This window comes from Rhyacophila brunnea, unplaced genomic scaffold (genome assembly GCF_057557595.1).
Source record: "Rhyacophila brunnea isolate RB1 unplaced genomic scaffold, BYU_Rbru_1.0 scaffold_7, whole genome shotgun sequence".
In the NCBI taxonomy this organism is placed as follows: Eukaryota; Metazoa; Arthropoda; class Insecta; order Trichoptera; family Rhyacophilidae; genus Rhyacophila; species Rhyacophila brunnea.
This window is the reverse complement of record NW_028233339.1, coordinates 21,372,815-21,386,063: the sequence shown is the minus strand read 5'-3', so window position 1 is coordinate 21,386,063 and position 13,249 is coordinate 21,372,815.

Genomic DNA, 13,249 nt, shown 5'->3' with positions numbered 1-13,249 from the left:
TATTTTGTTTCTCTGACGTGTTTTCAAATTATGTAGATATGTAAAATAAATTTAAATTTGAGTCTTCAATAATAATTATTTTAACTTAGATACAAAATGTGATTCAAGGAAAGGTATGTACTTACATTGATATTTTTACTAGGTATGTTAGTAATTGGAATTTACTGCTTTATTTTATTTATCATGTGGAGCTTTAAAATCAGCCAGTGCCTCGTATCTGCAGGTCCCTAAACCCGCCACTAGCGTCGGCTCTTATAAGTAGCTTATTAATAAAAAGGAGGCGGACCTCTCTCCTTTCTCTCATTTCGTATTATTTCATGATCTGATTTAAATATTAGGCCAATGATAAGTGGCGCACAAAAAGAAAGCATCAAATTTTCTAAATATGATTTTAAGCCACGTGTTTTGACACGTTGAAATAGACAAGCGACGCTCTGGCGTGAGTGTGACACGTCGACGCCCTCTCCTGTCACCCTCGATGAAAAATATCGCTCGCTTCATTATTAAGACAGACGTAATATGGGCGGCAACTCCGTAATAATAAATGATAAAGAATATTTCAATAAGCGATTTTAATAATATTACTGTCTCCGCATCGTGACAGCTGCTAAATAGGATGGGAAAACGTTTCTACTGTCGACTAATTTAAAAATAATTCGTTTACGAAAATATTGATCGTTCAAGTTTCAGATCAATTTATTTGATGCCGTGTCAATTTATTAATTTGAAATGTCTTCACTGTGTTAAATTACATTCTTACTTATAAAAAAAATATCCTTTGTGGCTAAATTTTGATAAAACTATTAAATACAAAACTAACCCTTGTTTTGACTTGACTTAATACGTAACTATCAATTTATTATATTACAATATTTGTGTAAATAAATTTTGTCACTCATAACAAAACGTAGAAATGTGAAATACATATTTAATTATTATAATGTATATATAATTCAAGGACGTACGAAAAAATATCTAAATTCTTATTAAGTTGGTATTTATTCTGAACATATCAATAATAATTTAGACAGTAAAAGATTATCTAAAGTCACTGTATGAAGTTGGTGTTAAGTAATTCATTCATCGTGTTTTTTACGATTGTCAATTAAAATATCTTGAGTTATATATAAAAGTATTATTTCCATAATTAATAATTAACGAAGTCATCCGAATGATAAAAATATCTTCTTCTAAAACCGTTCAATAAGTCATTTTCGTGCTTTGCAAAATGTTCCCCATTATTTTAACACAATTTATAAAATGCACGTATAATTTATATAATGTTTGAGGCTTTAATTATTCACTATCTTTCAGTGCAGTTTCATTTGTTTTGTTCATTTATCATAGATTTCAAAAAAACGTTTTATTTTAATTTAGAACTGCGCAGAAGATCCGTTCCCATTTCAGACTTTTTTTTGTAAAAATGTAAAATAAGATATAATATGTGTGTAACGTAGAAAATATTAATTTGTCTATGGCTACCAACATCACCTCAGGCATACTAATTTTTTATGTAATTGCCATCAAGTTTTGTACTACAAAATTATTCAAACAACACCCTCTCGTTATAATGCACGCTCTCTGTGAGAACTTTAACAATAATTTATATAAAAGATGTTACTTGACTAATAAGTCTTTGGTGATAGACAATCGATATAAGGTCTTCACTCTCAAAACTGTTTACGAAAACACAATCAATATCTACGGACTCGAAACTCCACCAGATGAAGCAAGCTTTTCACCACACTCGCTATAATATACATGCGATCTTTGGCACGTGCTGTAGGCGGAATGTAGATACCGAGGGCGCGGGTTCAGAGGGAGGGCGGCTTCAGACACGCCCACTGCCAAGGGCGGCGTTGTCATGGCGACGGGACCCTTCCTCATCGCCCTGTAACCGGCCGAACCCGCTTTTCTTTATTGGAAAACTTTCGAGGTGTCTTTTTTTGTATTCGTAATGCGATCGCACTCGAGCGGAAGGTAAGTGGAATTTTTATTCGTCTCACATACGTGTACGTGTGTTGTCTTATTTAAGCAGGGAAATTCACCATGAAAATTTATGTTTTTTCATAAAAGTAGGTAGATACTGAATATACCTATACGAAATTGATTAAGAATGTTAGATTATTTATTATTGAAATACCTACATCATTTCAAAAAATGGTACAAGTCGGTTATGGGGAAGCCAGGCCGGAACCGCAGTAATTGTCATAGACGATTTTGGGCAAAATTCATGAATTAAAGAATAAAAACCTAATCTAAACTAACTTAAACTAACCCAACCTAACAAATAATCCAGTATATCGACTATTTTCAAAATATTTTTGCCTCTGGCTTCCCCATAACCGACTTGTACCCAAAAAATCTCAGAAGCCATACATCTTATCCATGAAGCTATTATACTCGTATATAGATATATATTATTATTATTTCTACAATAACGCTTATTATTAATTATCATTGAACTTTAGCACCCACTCGGATAGTGAAAGTTGTGCTTTTGAATCCTACTTGATCTATTTTTTTTTCAATTAATCTATCCAGGTACCTATTATAAGAAAGCAATAGTTTATAAAATCACTCTACTTAGTAGAGTGATTTCCAAACTCTATGTTACTAAACAATAAACAATTAAAAGTAAAACGGTACCTACAAGTCTGTTTACTGGAAGCCAGGCGGAAACATCGGCAATCTTTATAGCCGATTTCGGTAAAATGCATGATTTAATGAATGATAACCTAACCTAACCTAACCTAACAAAATATGATCCAGTTTATTGGCTATTGTCAAAATTCGTTAAAAAAACATGTCGACAAAATAGACAAGAACCGATAAAACTTTTTGCGCCCCCCTTTAAACTAGTGCACGCCCCTGTGTTGGAAACCACTGTTCTATTATTTTGAAGAATATAAGTGTGTTCGTTCTTTTTTCAAGATTTGTCGCGAAGTACTTATATAAATTGATCTAGCTATCAGGGGACTATAACCGTAAACTTAGGATATAAATAACGATTTGTTACCCATAGCGATGTATTTGTAATGAGTCAAGCACGTCCACAAAATACACTCTCGCTTTGCTGCTCCCCTGGTCGTATTTTGTTCATTAGTCACCAGAAAATAGACGAGAAAATGGGCGTGGAAGTTCAACCGCTCGGTCTCGTCCCGCCGGAATATTTTCATGCTTGTCATATATTTATAGCCTTCCCCACTTTGCAATGGGAAATGGGAATTTAGAGTCAATTATACTCGAGTTAGTTTCGTTAATTAATTAAAAGCTGTTAATATTTTGTTTGGTTGGTTCGTTTGTGTACGTATCGTATTATGGTTACGCTTGTCTAATTGGTGCATAGAATTTTGATACTTCCTTATATACATATTGATTGGGATATAATCATACAAAATTATAGTAAATCAGTTCATTTGGATATAATTAGAAGTTCATTCAAATTCATTTGGATATAATATACTACAAATTGAAAGCTTAAGATGTTACAGTGTGACATAACAAATAAGCTATAAAAAGCGGTGAGATTAAAATTGAACAGGCGAGCTGAATAAGACCTTATCATACAATCTATATAGAAAAACGACTACTTAAAATCTAAGCTCTAAAATATAATAGGAAAAATATATTCTGCCCTGCTAAGTAAAAAGACAGTGTTTTAGTTTTAGTGAAATCAGCGAACATTTAAATTTAAACAGACTTGTCTATTTAGAGATTATGTCAAAAAAATTCAATAATTTTACATAATATAACAGAAAAAGTAGTTTAAAACTTGGGTTCTCTGACTTCACTAAAACCAAAACACTGTCTTTTTACTTAGCATGGCAGTATTGATATCGATGGTGACATGTAAATTGTACACATGCCGTATCACAGTTCACGGTAAGCTGTTATACCGGAATCAGGTGGCCGTTATAGCATTGAGAATTTTAAAATGATACCCGTGTTGTCCGTGGAGCATTTCACGAGCACCTACTTTTGAATTTTCATAACTCTAAATAAATAAATATGTGCGATAATATTGTCTTTCCAATTTACTTACCCTACCTATTTTCTTCTGTCTTTCACTTGTATTCGAGTGATTTTTAAATCTCACATTTTATATCTGGCACGACAGCTCACGGTGAACTATATGGTAATATCGATTGGCGAAGGAATTTGATTGAACATAGCTGTTGTTATCACTACCTAATGTCAGATTAGTTCCGCCTTTTAGGAAACCAAATAACTGATGCTCATTATTAATTGTTTGATAGTCATCAGCGATGTACACAATTTTCACGGAGAATGGCAGATGTTTCGTTTATGAAATGGGTAGATAATGAAACCTATCTCTATTTAAGGGTAAAATATAAAACAATACCTTAGTTCTAATTCCTTAGACAGAGTTGAAATTAAATATTGAAATAAATCACGTATTCACATTATGTGAAATAGGTAAGCCGCGTCTTTTGAAAACATATTGATTTACATTAATTAAATTTCTTTGAGTATCAAAAAGGTTATTTTTGATAACTGAATGGTTATGCAATTTCAGATATTACCCACTTTATTTCCTGATAAGTGCAGCTATTAAAATTTAAATGATATTTGGGGGCATATAGCAATAATAAACGTGCTCGAATTAAAATAATCGCATTTAATACTTATGAAGGCATAATTTGTCTTTTCCTGCTTACGTTGTGTTATTAATTTCTCATGAACAACAGTTATTTTGTGAGTAGGTAACCATTTTATTAAATTGCTTATTATCAACTAAGCAATATTTTAATCAAACGTTTAGTTCGCATAGAACAGGTTACTAAAATTATACATTTAAATTCGGTGCAATTTGGACATACCGTTTCTCATAATTACAATTATAATTTTACATTAAGTTATTGGCAAATATTTTAAGAATTTAAAATAATAATATAAACCTGCTTGTCTATTTTTTTTATTATTCGATAATTTTTAATTAAAATATAAAAATGGTTAGTGAATATAATTAGACTCTTATATACCTACACCTCTCTTGTGCATCTACTTTTAGAATACATTTCTACAATAGGCATAACTGTTCCTCTATTATAAAATTCACTTTCAAACCATTTAAAGATGTCAACGTAGTTTACTATGTTTTATTAACTTTAAACTTCCATCTGAATCTATTGTCTACGGTATTTTTATAAATAATTAACCTATCCACGTTAAAACCAAGAGCAAACAGCTGACCTTTTGGCTATTATATGTTTAAAACCGTAAATTCAATTTTCGATCGAATTTTTTCAGTTTCGGGGACAAGCTTGGCAGACAAAAATATGCGACTATTTTCACGTTTTCTTTAAAACCAACTTTGTTTATTCTTCAATTCCAAGGTTTCGTTCTTCTGCGAATTGTTTTTCTATTGACTAGGGATTGCAATACCGGTATTTAAAAACCAGTATTTATTAATACCGAAATACCGGTTATAAAAATCCAAATTACCGGAATTTTCGGTATTAAGAAAGCACACTCGCTTACATTTTTGAAAATGAATTAAGTTATGTGCTGCTAAAATGCAAATATATTGAGTGAATCCAACAGAGGTGAAAAAATAGTAAAACAATTTTCATCAAATATATTTATATAAGTAATTGTCGCGATGAATTATCATAATATTATTTCGAAATAGAAAACATCCGTGACAAAAGTGTTCAATTATTCTATAATTATTGATGACTGTACAAGCGTTGAATTTAAGAAGCTTTTTCTACAGCCGGACTTATTAGCACTTAATGAACTTTTGAGGGATTTTGTTAAAATTATCAATAGGTATACTTATACTCTGTATAAGAGTGTCGCGTGAGAGCAGCCGGAACATCCTCTGACCTCTTTGAAATCACGTCAGGAGTCAAGCAAGGATGTGTACTTGCTCCCTTTCTTTTTATCATCATGATGGATTTCATAATGCGTAAGACGGTTTGCCCCGACAGTGGGATACGCCTACATCATGATGACACAAGCGATCTATGCGAAGAAAGACTGTGCGACTTGGAGTATGCAGACGACGCAGTCGTGTTTGACTCGACGATCGAGAGGTTGGAGGTGACCGTGAACAGGCTAGCCGCGAACTCGATGCGTGTGGGTCTTCATCTGAATGCCGCTAAGACCAAATCCATGTGCAGTGCTGCTTGCATCGACGCCGACACTCCTCTGCGGGTTTCTGTTCTGCCCGTCGAGCTGGTGTCCAGATTCAAGTACTTGGGTGCTACGGTTGCCGATGATGGTGGTATTTCTAGTGAGCTTGGAATCCGCATGGGTGTGGCGGGCTCTGCGTTCAACCAACTTGGAGTCGCATGGAGGTCAAGGCTGTATTCTGTGAGGACCAAATGTCGTTTGTTTAACGCGTGCGTGCTACCTGTGCTCCTGTATGGCTGTGAGACATGGCATCTTACTAAGCTTCAAGAGTCACGGCTTTTGAGCTTTGAGAATCGATGTCTCCGCAGAATCTTAGGGGTACATTGGTACGACCGCGTTACAAATATCCGAGTTCGTGAGCAGACACAACAGCCTTCGGTGATTGAAGTTATCACGAAGAGACGATTCACGTGGCTGGGACATGTATTCCGGATGCCGCCAAAGAGTGCGGCACTTTGTACCCTTGTGGCACAGCCTCAAGGGTTCCGTCGCCGTGGCCGGCCCTCCCTCACCCTGCAGCGATGCTACAAAAGCGACCTACGTGCTGCAGGTCTGACATGGCGGGAGGCACAGGAGTTGGCGATGGACCGAGGGAAGTGGCGCCAACTTGTGCTTGCCCTATGCCCCAATGTTGGGACGTGACATGGTGAAAGAAGAAGAAGAATACTTATACAATATAAAAATATTTGTAAAAAATCACTAGTTCTACAATTATGATCAATAGATATTTTTAAATGTCAATTTAATAAATGTAGGTACTTATGTAGGTTTTTGCTATAAAATAATATTTTAAAAAGATTTTAATAGCTATACTTATTTTTATTGATAAGCACCTACTTCTGTTTTTTTAATGTTTAAGAAATACCGGTATTCAATAAGAAATACAGAAAAACCGTTATTGACATTTTCATTCGGTATTACAATCCCTACTATTGACATGATCAATGCCTTCGTTCAATCACTAAAGCACTGCATTACATATTTTTTTCTAGAGTCTACCTACACTTTTTTTCATAATTTAAAATGCTACTTTTTTGTTATTGTAATTTTTCTTTTATTTTATTTACAGAAATAGGTACAGGGTACACCAAAAAATTGAGGAGTGACAATATTACTTAAATTATCTACATAAAGATAGAATTAATATTAACACGAACAATTTTAATCTTTTCTGTGGAATTACGATATTCGAAAGGATATTATTTATACACGGTGATAGGGTGCCTTTTGGCCGACAGTAAATAAAAGAATCATCATTAATTGTATTCGCCTCTGAATACGGGTGCGTCTAGAAAACACGTCTATAAAACATAATAGTAGGTATGTATTTTATCCAGAGCAAGTACCCAATTGATTCGACGAATGGCTCATAACTATTTCTCGTGAAAACAATTCATAATATCCATAACTTCCACTTCGAAGACGCCATAATAATGATCCGCTGATCGGCGAAAATTTTTATTGAGGATTCATAACAACAATATTTTAAATAATTTCACACAAATTTCGCTTGGCTATTTTTTATGTCATAGCTACTTCATTTTTGTATGCAAAATATTTTTATTATATTTTGTAATTATTTTAAAATAAAAATAATATAACGTAAAATTATAGGTTGCTTATAATAATCATGAATAGTTTTGAATATATTATTATTATTTCATATATGGCCCGTAATTTATTTATTAATAATAAATTAAGTGCAGTGGCGAATAAAAATACTATTGAAAAAAAATCAATAAATCGTGGATTTTATTGCTCATGTAGGTACGTTTTTATTGATTGACACGTTTTTTTTAAATTATCTACATTTTTTATTCAAAATGGTTGCCTAGTAAAATATCTAAATTTTAAAACTATGTTATGTACTGACCTACAGATTTATCAAAATTATTATTACCATTATTAGAATTATTAAATGTATAATTTTTATTTGAAAACATTTTAATAATATGTTGAATTCCACAATTAATGTTATATAAAACAAATATATTGTTTTAATATATTATAAATAAAGTATAATGGTTCGAATCCACATCAGGTTGAAAAACGTCCCCCTACTCCCGTGCGGCATAAATATCCATATTCGAGACAGCTGCTGCATTCCCTCTTTGAATTTTCATGCTAATCCACTATCTAATAATATACTCACCTAACCGACACTCACCAGTTTATTTTCCGTCAAAGGACGCTCAATTTCCGACACACGTTTTCAATGCGAATGGTCTTCATGAACAAAACGTTTCAAACCACAAGGGGCAGAAAATATATTTAGACATACCTAAGCGTCTCATTTATTTGAGTTATGCATACCTACGTATTTCCAGTGATTAGCATATTATTATGTAATAGATACACAGAAATATATCATCTGCGTCAATTATCTGGGTAAATCTAGTTATCCAGCAATAGATAGAAACTGTCTAAAATGTATACTTACCTAAAAACCGCTGGATCGACAAGAAAGTTCTTCAAGAGTGCGTGGCAATAAAATGAACATGACTGAGAGACATTTATCCAGCAGTGTATTGTTCCAATTTGATGATCAGCGGGTCTATTCTATACAAAAGGCTGCTTTCGTCCGCTAAAACCGCTAACTAGGGTATGTTTGTATCAAATTATTAACAAGAATTGTAACAATTATAATTAGCCGGTATTAATAATTGTTGCAATAAATGATATATTTTAACGGCATGTCCCCTGCCTGTGCTAATATTTAGAGCATGAGCAATAGAGAGAGAGCGAGAGAGAGACAGTTTCGACTGATTAACTGATTACAATACAATTACAATTATAATAATTCAATATAAAATGTATGTAACAAATACTAACACATTATCACGTTAGCACGTTAGCGGTTGATAGTCGCCTTTTGTATAGAATAGACCCGCTGGGCCGCCTTATTCATAAGTGCCTAGGGCCAACGAATCTTTTAGTGCTTATGATAAAAATAAATACATAAACAAAATTACCAATGGATGCATACCAATTCAAATTTAATATATGTATTCATTATCCTACTGATACGGATCACGGACGGACGGAATATTGTTGTGTGTACTTGCAGTTAAATCTTAATTTTGTCAAATTCGTAAATGTCGTCGATTGGTATTTATCGCTACCCCATTGTTGATCTAAGATATTTTTTAATCAATTTCATATTTTCGAAGCTCCCATCTCCTGCAGTTGATTCGAACATATTGTGATAGATTTTGGAACACATGACGTATAAATTCGAAAAAAATATTACGACAATGTTACTAATTTGTGCAGAAATCATAATATATATTATAGATTTGTATTACCATACATTCTCTAAAATAAAAAAAATAAACCCTTCAAGTAATTTAAGGCTCAAAATATCTATTGCATTAGAAATTATCTTGTAATTATTAATTTGAATTGTATAAATAAAAGTCTTAAAACAGCCCTGCTGATCTTTGCAGTCTCGTCTTACTAACTTATTTGTCGATCTCTTTCGTTTTACATTATTACTGAATTATTTGCTACTTTAATAGAACAAGACGTGAAATAAAATAAAAAATGGTAGGAAGATTAAAAAAACAGAGAATTTTTTTTAAAACATATAGCATCATACGATAAAAAAAATAATAATCACAAAAGACATAATTCATTCGAGTTTGTATCCCATGGCATTATTCTGAAAGCATCGCCCTGTTCCACATAGCAGACAATGTATGAACAGGAAATAAAAGTAGCCTATGACAAAGGACCGGAAAATGTTTAGCGCTAGGGTGTTGGGTGTCGCGTGTCGCCAGAACCCATTTTGGGGATGAAAAATAACGGCTCTTATAAAATATTGCACCTTGACTGAATATAGTACGTCGCATCTATCATTTTTAGTTTATTGGACACAATATAAATAGACAAATTAATATATTTAAAAAAAATCAAGGGTACCGCAACGTGACATGTAAAGATAAAGGCGACGTTTTACTTTGTTTAGGACTTAGGTACTTAGTAATGTACGAGTATCTAGAGAAATTTTAGATTTTACGCGATTTTACAACGTTTTTCTTAGCTCGTATTCTTATTTGTCCGGTACAAATCTTGCAATCAATTTTTTACTAACTTCCCGACTAGCTAGACATTTGAAACTTTTAGAATATATCAGAACGCGATGCTAATGCATTTTTCAAATACTTTTAGCCATCTTTAAGTAGAATTGAATTCATTTTCAGTTAATTCTGTTTTGTATGAAAAGTTATTTCGACACCATTATTGGTTGCTAGGGATCTGAGGTCCTAGCAACTAAATTATTAATATATACGTGCGTTACTATGGAAATAAATATGACATATTAGTATTATTTCTATCAAGTACAATTTTTTTTTGATCGTTTAAGCTAGTCAAGTCAAGTTTATATGATTCAACAGAAAATTTAAAAACGTTGTAAGTATATAAAAAGTTCTTTTTATCTTGTAATTAATTATGTTAAAATTATATTTAAAATATTGTTCCTATCTGTTTAGTGGAAGCCAGCGGCAAACAAATTTTGAAAATTTCCGATATACTGGATTATTTGTTAGGTTAGGTTAGGTTAGGTGAAATTCTTGAATTCATGAATTCTTGCCGAAATTAGCTATGAAATAAAGTAAATTAAATAAAATTCTACAGCTGGTGTTTTTATAAGTCGATAGCTTTTCGGTTGTAACACAAGACTTGACTTCGAGTTGAAGTAGTCTTGACCATGGTGTTACAACCGAAATAGCTATCGACTTAAAAACATACAGTAGAATTTGATTTAATTTATATTATCATTAAAATTTATAAAATGGAATTCTACCAAGTAAATGCTGACTCAATTAATAATGCAGTTAATTTGATTACCCGGTTTATGCACTGACGCTCATTCAATATTGGTATATTTGAATGTTAAAATACACACTATTGCACGTCTATAATGTGTGGTTTATTTCTGTAGGACACTCACACATTCAAAACCATGCGTCAAAATGTAGTGTATTGGTATCTGAATTATATTTATTATTTTTTTCTGTGGTAATAACTAATAAAAATAATAGATTATGTCACTTAAAATAGATAAATATTTTTCATATTAGTGTAGGTAGGTACCTACGTAAATTGACGTGTATTGTAATATGTTTTTCCCTTATTTAAAAAAAAAACAACATATGTTCTGTTTTCTGGAACTGAAAAATGGAATGAAATTTACAGATTAAGTAGGTATATATTTTTTATAGAACATTTTATGATTTATAAAATAATTTGCGCGGTCAATTTGAATTTTCGCGAGAAAACGGCAATCAATCAAAGAACACTTTTGAATAAGTACCTTGATATTCAAAACGATTCAAATTAACATGAGATCGATCATAAATCGTGTTCCTTAAATTGGAGATCATAACTCACTCCGTCCAACAACCATCGCATCAATCACCAATTATTATTTTTAGTCTTTAGTAATTTTGGTAGGATATTCAGCTGTTGCTCAAACAGAATCGATTCAAATATGCGGCCTATAATTACGTTTAACCTGGTATAAATCAATCACATGTGATTCGTAGCTCGCATCTCGCATGCCTAACCAAACATATTTGATTGCGTCTATCAGAACTGTACAAAGTAATAATAACGCCACTGAAAATAATTCAAAACATATTAAAAGACGTGTCCAGTAAATTATACGAAAATATTTGTACGAAAGTTTGGCCGAAACAATCAGACCGATTTACATGTACTAGTATTTAAAGTAAGCAGTGAAAAGGTAAGTAAATAATTACTCACCGTAATCTAATCAATATCCACGATGGCCGAGCGGCTAAAGCATCGGTGTATAATGTCGTAGGTCTGTAAAATACACATATTGTTTTTCAATGTGTGTTTTGAGTCAGAACCCAATAGGTAAAAGAAGTGGCTAAAATTCATTTATCGTAAAAACAAAAATCTGTTAACAAACCTCTACTCTGTGGGGGCTCATATAGTATGATCTTTTTAGGATCAAACAAGGTAAAAAAAAATCATTATCAAATATCTATTTCGAATTTTTTGTTACGCTCATATTTTGGTTGGAGGTCGGTTACCATAATGGCAATCTTTGCTTTATCATTTGCTACCCGAAGTATTTCCGTGGAGCTACACTAGTTAATTCTAAGTCATCCTTTGCTACGTTTACCGTTGATCTTTACTTGGATAAAGAGTTAGGTAATGCTGTACCTTTGTCCTTTCATAATGTGCACGAGGTACGTACAACAGTAGTTTCCTGCATCGAATACTACGCAAAACATATCGGTTCTTTCCCATTCGTTTAAGGACGTTAATATTTATCACTCTGTTAGACCATGGCAATTTGAGGATGCGTCTATACAGTCACATCTCAAAAGCCTCAACTTTTAGTAATTTCTCTGGTGTAGCGATGATTCCTCCATATCATATAAAGGCATTGGGAGACCATAACAGCCAACCATACCCATAAAATTTGGGCAACAATCTCGATTGCTACGGAGGCATCTTATTTTTTGGTAATTTCGTCGAATAAATCTGTTGTAAAACTATAGTTTCTATTTAAAAAATAAGAAAATAACAACTTGTCTGTAATATGATAATGGGTCAATCTTTTAATATTATTAGAACATTTAAATCTACTATATATGTAGGTACATAACAAGATTTTTTTATTGACTTAGCACCAAGGTACCTACTTACCTATTACGAAATAAATGCTTTAGTTATATCGCCATAGTATGTTGCTCTAATGCATAATATTTTATTTTTTGTGTATTTATGTGTATTTGAATTTTTTAGGTCTGAGCGATAAATTTACTTAAAATGCTGTGAAGCAATGAAAATATTTGCCATGTCCTCAGTTCGACGCTGTATAATTCGAAAATTCCCGCGCTGTCAGGGAAAAGTTGTCTATTAAGAGAAGCGAAGGCGTCGCGAGATGTTTGATTATTGTTATTATGCATCCCGCATGCGTTTATTTGGCAGTTCATCAGGCGATCAGCTGATTGGCCGGGCGTACATTTGACAGCTGCTCGCTCTTAATTCGGGGCTGAACGATCGCAAAACGTCGCGCGTGTTGAACCTATTTTTATTCAGGGAA